This window comes from Lolium perenne, chromosome 1, assembly GCF_019359855.2.
Source record: "Lolium perenne isolate Kyuss_39 chromosome 1, Kyuss_2.0, whole genome shotgun sequence".
In the NCBI taxonomy this organism is placed as follows: Eukaryota; Viridiplantae; Streptophyta; class Magnoliopsida; order Poales; family Poaceae; genus Lolium; species Lolium perenne.
Window position 1 is genome coordinate 73,829,245 of NC_067244.2, and position 7,966 is coordinate 73,837,210.

A 7,966-nucleotide genomic window follows, 5' to 3' on the forward strand; every position below is an offset into this window, starting at 1 on the left:
TATTTTAAACTGGAGAAGGTATTAAAAAAATGAAAAGCACAACATGACAGTGAGTTGTGAACAAATAAAAATCACATGAGATAAATAAGTGGATAATACACGGTGGAGTTTCAGGTCGTGCGTACTCTCCAGATCTCAACTCCCAAATCGCTAGGCTCAGGAAGAAAAATCGTGAAGAGTAAAAAAAAGCTCCTGGCCTCCACTTATTTTTCTCAGCATACATGGCCTGAACATCTGTCCTCGTGACTCTCTGTACTTTCCTTCAATCTGCGCCGCATGGGCACATCCAAAGTGGATTTCTTTTCTCGGTGGGAACTGTAGGCGCGGCGGCCGCTCTTCTCTTGGCTTTTGATCCCATCGCCCGCGTCCGGCACTTCTTCTTCTCGGCTCCTCGCTTTCTCTCATCATTACCTAGCTGGCTCTACCGCGCTCGCTGGACAGGGTCTATCTAGCTTTGCTTCCTTTCCTTACTTTTCCAACAGAGTCTTTCTTCTTTTAGCCGCGGGACTCTCCCTCTCACTCTCGCATGATCGCCACCGCCCCCGATGAGATAATTCCTTCCGTTTTGCTTGGTGGCTTTGTTGATATCTAGAAAACTTACATATATAACCCGGTCAAAATATGTCTAAGGAGGCGAGGTGGGACTAAATCATCCGTTTTTACATAGCTCAACTGATTAGAACACGTTATGCCTGGTCCATAAGCATAACACGTTATCCTAGAAGTGCAGCTCCACGGCCCATTATGGTGCGAGCGGGAATAGTTTGGAAGGACGAAACTAACCATATTGAAGTGGCCATTCGATTTTTCAAAACGTTCTATGCTTTAGCGAGCTGGGCCTAGGTGGAAGTTTCGTAGAGACGTTCGGTCCAGAAAGCACGTTTGTGACACCAGCCACCACCTATTGCAATTTAATAGATTATGCCTGGTCCATAAGCATAACACGTTATCCTAGAAGTGCAGCTCCACGGCCCATTATGGTGCGAGCGGGGATAGTTTGGAAGGACGAAACTAACCATATGGAAGTGGCTGTTGTTTTTCAAAACGTTCTATGCTTTAGCGAGCTGGGCCTAGGTGGAAGTTTCATAGAGACGTTCGGTCCAGAAAGCCCGTTTGTGACACCAGCCACCACCTATTGCAATTTAATAATAAAGATTTGCTCCAAAGGTGAAACACTTCGTTCGAGTACTGTTGGACTATTGTAATTGTAATTGTAATTGTAAGTGTAATTGTAATAATTCTGATTGTGCTACGTCAAAAAAAATTCGACAGATCGCATAGCCGCACCCCCGAACCCCAACCCCAACCCTCCCGCACCCCCGCACCCCAACCCTCCCGCCGCCGCCGCCGGCAGCACCGCCGGGGCAAAGATCTCGGGGCGTGGCGGCGGCGGGGGCCCTCCCTCGTGACGCGTCGAGAACGGCGGCCAAGGAGTCTCTCACGCGGCGGCGGCCCTTCCGCCTCCCGGGGCGGCGGCGATCGGACGAGGATGGAGGGGCGGCGGCGGTCCTCCTGGGGACGATCCTGCTGCGGGCTGCGGCCTCCCCGCCTCCCATCGGCGGCATGCCGGTGGTGGTGGCTGGTGGAGGCGGGCAGCGCCTTTCCCTCCGCCTCTCGCCGGTGAGGGGCGATGATCTTGGGCTTCTCCCACGGTACGAGGACGCCCGGGGCAGCAGCCTTGGGTTCGACGGTGGAGGTGACCCTCTTCTTCGCCGGAGAGGATCGGCCTGCGGTTGGTGGTGGTGGATCTTTTGATCTATCACCGCGTTCCGGCGGCGAGATGAAGGTGCTTGGAAGCCGGCGATGGTGTCGCCGGTGGAGAGTTGGATTGGCCAGCCCAGGATGGTCGCCGACGTGGGGGTCCGACCTGAATAAAGGCGGCGGTCCTAGGGCCTCTCTTGCGTGAAGAGGAGGACCTTCCGAAGGCCTGGACTCGTGATCTGGCCGGAGTGTTGAGTTCCGGAAGACTCCGCCGGCGAATGTAACAGTGCTTTTGCCTGGAGTTTGCTGGATCGGAGGTATTCGGTCGTGCGCACCCATATTTTTATTCCGACCGATTGGTTCTGGAGGGAGCGGCGCGAAGCTCTTTTTCTGTGTTGACATCAAGTGACTATGGATCCATGATGAAAGTCGGAAGAAGAGAATTTCATGAAGGCCGGAGGGGAGGACTAGCTAAGGGAGGTTCAAGTCTCTGCGCTGTTGAGGGACTTGCTTGGTGTTCTTCACGGCAGCGGTATGAAAGTGGGGGCGACAACACAGGTGAAGTGCAGAGTCCTACCTTTCAGGGTGAAAACCCAAGGTCTGGTCTTAATTGGTTGTGCCTGGCAATGATCTTGGTGGAGGCATTGTTTTGAGAGCGGGAACTATCCTCAGGGTGAAAACCTAAGATCTTTGATCGGGCGACGACGGTGTTTGAGCACTGTTCCCTTCTTGGAGGCGTCGTTTTTGGAGAGTCCGTAATTCAGGTGTTATCTTGACTGTGGATGTATTGCTGTTGTTAGGCCCGAGATACTGTAGCGGGACTTTTGTTTCTTAGTTTTCTTTTCTTGTTTTTTGGCTGTGTGCATCTGTAGTGCCATTAGGGTGGTGCGTTGTTGCAGAGGCTGGGTGTAATTGGTATCTTCTTGATATTAATATATTCCCTTTATCGAAAAAAATTGTAAGAAGTGTCTATCTTCATTTGCCTATTACACAGGGATAGTAGTGTTTTGGTAACTGTTAAGTTTTATGCTACACTACGTGTACTTTAAATTTGATACATGGACAGCAGTTGCTCAAAATATAGCATTTTTAGAACTATATTAGAACAAGTAATTAATTGCCTTTTCTGTCACTCTGCGGGCGCGGCGGGCGGTGGCTAAGCTTCCTAATGTAGTGAAGGAACATAATAAAATGATTTAAAATATGAAAGAGCATCTTTGCAAGCTGGAAAAGGCAATTGCGAGAAGATATATTCCTCTAGTTATCCATAAAGGAAAGCCTGAAGAAAGCAAACAAATTAAAGTACTACTGGATTCAACTTACTTTTTAATTCTTGAAAACTGTACAGTCTCGTACGCACAAAATAAATAAAATATATAGCAGGACGTTGTCGTTATACACTATATAAAAGTTAATCAAATTAGCATCTTCTTAGCAGTTTGAACACTGTAGAAGTGATATTTATCCTCTCTTCTATGCAGTCATGGTTCGACACGTTATGTCTTTTTTTTCTGCTTCCTAGCGATTTGCTTAGTTAGTTATATATGTACGTCTTTCTTTCTGACCGGAGGCTTACCGGTTACCGGCTCCTACAATTGTCTTGCGTGTGGGCTGCTAGATTGCCGGTTTCCTCTTTCCTTTTCGCCACGTGGTAGTTAAGGTGGCAGTCACCGCTTAGCAATGTTTCCTCGCGAGAGGATCATATCTTCCTGTTTGGGGTGCTCCTTCCTATCCAACATCTTTTAGGTGGGCTGCCCTCGGCTCCCCCGTCCGAGCTCCATCAGACCGCTGGTCTTTTTTTTTTTAGCCCCGTACGTATAGATCCTCTCGCCGGTAAGAGACGCCGCCGGACTGGATTTCAGGGACGTTGCCGGACTGGCTCTTAACGATGCGGCCGCTCGCTCGGTCATCCCCACGCTGTCTCGGCCGACGGCCCGTGCTGGCCACTCCTCATGATGTTCGTTGCAACTCTGTTTCTGATGCTTTCAAGTTTTTTTTTGGTCGATGCTCCTCCATCTGCCTTGAAGATTTTTTGATCATCGTTCTTGCGTTTTTTCGATTTTGGTTTCCCCGATCTTTCCCTCTGCCTCACCGTGTGTGATTTTTTCGATTTTGCTATTCTGATCCGTCGGCGAGGCCACCTTTCTTCTTCCTGGTCGCAACCTGTTCCGCGGCGTGGTTTTCTAGAAGTTGCTTCACGCCTTATCCTATCAGTTGTGGGCTTTCTACTGCTATTGGCGTGAGGCAGGGAAAGCATCCAGCTCAGCCGCCTTTTTGTTCTCATCTGGATCTCAACCTTCCCGGCTTTCCAAACTCCACCGATGCTCTGGATGTGCATCTCCGCCGCCGCTGTCTTACCGTTTCCCGGCTCCTCTCCATTGTTTGCCACGTCATCCCCCGCGGGAGCTGCTGCCTTCCGCGCCCTCTCTGACCGCTGTGGCGTGTATGAGGCAGTCATCGGGGCGACACGCCTTCTCACCCTCCAGATGCGGCTGCCGGCGCGGAGGAGGCAGGCGGTGCCGGTTCGTCCTCCGGCAGCAGCGGACGAGGCGACGACGGAGACGCACGCCTCCGTGTGCAGCAGTGCAGTACCTCTGCTCCCTCTCTGTCCACAACCTCACCTCCTCTCTCTTTCTGTGTCTGTTTAAGCCGCCGACCGTAACCAACTGCAGTGCCGGCCGCACGCGAGGATGTTAGAACTTTGCTCTTGACTCCACGGTTAGCCGCAACCCCAGGCCCAAAGCAGCTCCTGATTTTGAGAGAGATCTTGATACTGCTTTCTCGTGTTGATTAGTAGTACATGTGTGCCTCAATGCCCAAAGCGCGCATTATTTTCATCTTATTCATGCCATTCTACTATACAATTGTACAGCTATTTCATGTTTGCATCTCGGTGGGTTGAAGATACCCGGTTGCAGTTGCTTCACTATTGGAAATCTGAGAAGGTAATCATAAAAAAAGATGGTAGATACAAAAATCACTTGGTTACCGCTAGCAGTTGACTTCTTTGCTTAATACATCATCTTTCTGTACAGTTATCATACCCTGCAGCGACAACAACTTGAGCATTTGCCGGACAAATATGTGAGCAAATAAAAGAAAACAGAAACTGGTATGGAGTGGTTGCCAGCAGATGGCCTCAGTATCTATCTGATGAGCTTGGATTTGGAGAATGTATGTAAATACACTTGCACTTCATGAATCAGCTCCCCATGTTTATCATGCAATTCATAAAAATGCCTTTTCTGATTCAGGCTATTGCTGATGTCGAAAGAAGTTATGATGGCATTGGAAAAGCATTATATGGAGACTGTAATGCCTTCGAGAGACAACATATCAAAAATTCTTGAGCAGCATGTTCAACGACTAACAAGAAGACAGTCGATAGCTCCGTATGCTATGCCAAATTAGGTATATGTGCTTGCATCATCATATCATACAGTTTATTTACTATAGTTAAAGGACCACAGTTCACTGATGATCAGTTGATTATTTTTCATCACAGTTAGGGGCATTCATGAATACAGTTAAAAGAATGCTAGATGTGTTACACTACCGGACTGAGGATATTCTGAAATCGTGGGCAGCATATCTAACCATAGCAAGTGGAATCACAGTTATTGATGGCAATGATGTGTAGGAGACCTGAGGGTGATCAAGGCGCAGATTACGATGGAACATTTGGAACTCCATGGCCATGCATGTAGTTGAAGAACAAGCGTATTTTACAGCAGGTGTGGTATGTCTTGATTAAGCCTTTTTTTGGTAATATCTTTCACTGCTATTATAGAATTCTATGGTCAACTACCTTTTTAATGATAACGTGTACACAAATACTTCTGATCAGATTTTAAAACCAATTAACTGAGTATACATTGTTATGGTTTACAACAGAGTCATGTGTCAATTGTTTTGTTATTGCTTTTGTTGGTATCCCATAATCCTATACTCGATTGTTTTCTTACGTTGGCATTGAACAATTGCAGAACCGTATGAGGTGACACCGGGAGGAAACTCTTGCAGGCAAGGGGACACAAAGACTAGAATCTTCTAGGTTTACTTAATTGCTAGAACAAAATTGCCATCTGATGCCTTCACCACCAGCGGAGTCATGACTTGAATCTGTTGCCTCTTCACTGCCTCATTGGGATTGTGGGTCAATCAAGCACTTGGTCGTATGCATATATATTTATAGCCACTGCTATCTGTCAAGGATAATACAATGGCCAAGTAAGTGCATAGTGGCAGTTCTAGACAATTCCTTAGTTTATGTACGTATGAGGATATCGAAAGCAGCGAGTTGATGTTCCATACCGTATATTTCATTTTTCTCTATTATAACAAAGAATATTTAAAATGTACTTATCCATCAACAATTTCGAGCCTATCCAATAAATGATTTATATGTGTGAATTATCAGCATATCAAAATTTTCCAGTAGCTTCAAAGCTAATATTTGCACTGTAGACTTTGCAGGATATATCATGTATATTAATTTTTATTTCATGATATGCATCTCCTCGCAACCTTGAGGATATTGCTATAGAGGTTTTATGAAACAGGGGAAAGTGAGGTGGCTTAGCAGGCAGCACAAGCACATGCCTACTTTTTATTGCTATTGTATTGTATTTAACGGACATATCTTGGTTGCTGAGGTAAGATCTCTTGACAATTATTTTCTTATCTTCTCTTGCTGGCACTATTGGCCCATTGTTAAATTTATTACAGTTTCATATGAGTATTATGAATACGTTCTTTCCTTTGTTGTTGTTCTCTTACTTTTTGTTCTGGTGGATCTGCCATAGAAGCGACCCAATGAATTTCATCTATTCTCTATTAAGTTAGTCTTTTAAGTAGCTTATTAGTGGAAGAATACACCACCAAGAACATAGTTGAACCCAATGGATTTCTGCTCTAACTTCGCATATCTCCCTGCTTTCTTTCTATAAATATGAATATGAAAGGATGCACAACTTTGAACATTGTTACACTACTACCGCTGAAAACGAAACTTTTATTCTTTGCACATGAACAATAACATAGGCAGTTCACCTGCCATGTCAATGTTCTTTCAGAACTCCAGTTATGCTCTTTGCCTGTCTAAACTTTTTTTATGAAATGCAATCACCTTCATGCAGGATGTGGAAAATAGCAATGCCATTTGAGACCGGAGGAAAACAGTCGAATCAATAGTGATACATGTGCTACCAACTACTATGTATCTGTTAATTCTTCCTGGACGTAGGGCATGTAAGCAAGCAGGTGAAAGACCACGGTTGCAAGCAATGCATACTTCTTTGTACTAGGTTCAGATGTTGCACTCTTTGTGGCTTGGTAGGTGGTCCACATTAAGTTGCAGGCCTTTAACAGTCCTTTCGTATGGTGTTGTATTTTCCATCTGTGCTGAAAAATAGATATTTATATATGCCAGTAACGATAATTCTAATGTACACTATTTTTTAAATCATTAGCAAGGAACCGAGTAGAATTATTTTACTATGTTCCATCTGCAAAAACAATCTTTGATGTTGTGTCATGCTGCCACAAACTTCTGCCTCTGAGTTGCAGGCATGCTTCTTGAGTCATGTGAAATTACAGGGACATCAATATTTTCCAGTTGTGACCTGACATGTCAAAATATATAATAGGATACATTTGTAAGGATAAATAATCACCTACATTTTTCTTGTGTGGAAGGTCATTATCGGGCGAGGATAGACAAACGGTAACTAATATTTGATGCTTCAGAACAATTTAGTTCAAAATGCATGAGGCTTATAAAACTATTTTATCATATACAATACTAAACAGTTAGCAAAATTAGCATACATCCAAGGGCGCGGCGTGCCGCCGCGCCTATGCTTCCTAGTATTGTTGCAAAGTAGAATAAAAAGAGGGTAACCTTTATTTTCTTGCTTCACTCTTTTCCAACTCAACATTTATCAGACATGTTATCATTAAGATATCACCATTGTACTCATGTGTCTTTTCGAAAAGGAAAATGCTTCTTTTCAGGCGGAGGCTCGCGGCCTCCGGGTCCGCATCGCGCCACGTGTCCCCTGGTACACCACGACTTCTTCTTTCCGGACCTGATCCTCACTAGTGGAAAATAGGGATTTCGTGGGAGCCATTTGTCGCGGGCGCGCCTGCACCCGCGACAAATGGGGTGGCCACGTCGCTCCGAAGCCGGCAGAGCCTTTTGTCACGGCCTTTTGTCGCGGGCCGTATTACGACCCGCGACAAAAGGGGTCGGCACCCCTTTTGT

At 45.8% G+C, this 7,966-nt stretch overlaps 1 long non-coding RNA gene across 8 annotated transcripts; it reads left to right on the forward strand.

The window, feature by feature from the left end:
* The first annotated feature begins 3,396 nt into the window (after positions 1-3,396).
* On the forward strand, positions 3,397-7,006 carry LOC127297387 (uncharacterized). 8 transcript variants are annotated; one of them, XR_007849143.2, is made up of 7 exons: positions 3,397-4,646; positions 4,737-4,875; positions 4,956-5,112; positions 5,207-5,435; positions 5,688-5,931; positions 6,264-6,356; positions 6,840-7,006. It is a non-coding gene; the product is annotated as an uncharacterized lncRNA (long non-coding RNA). The 8 variants fall into 8 exon arrangements; XR_007849133.2 differs by having other exon boundaries at positions 5,688-6,356; XR_007849136.2 differs by having other exon boundaries at positions 3,398-4,646; positions 6,169-7,006.
* Positions 7,007-7,966: the final 960 nt, after the last annotated feature.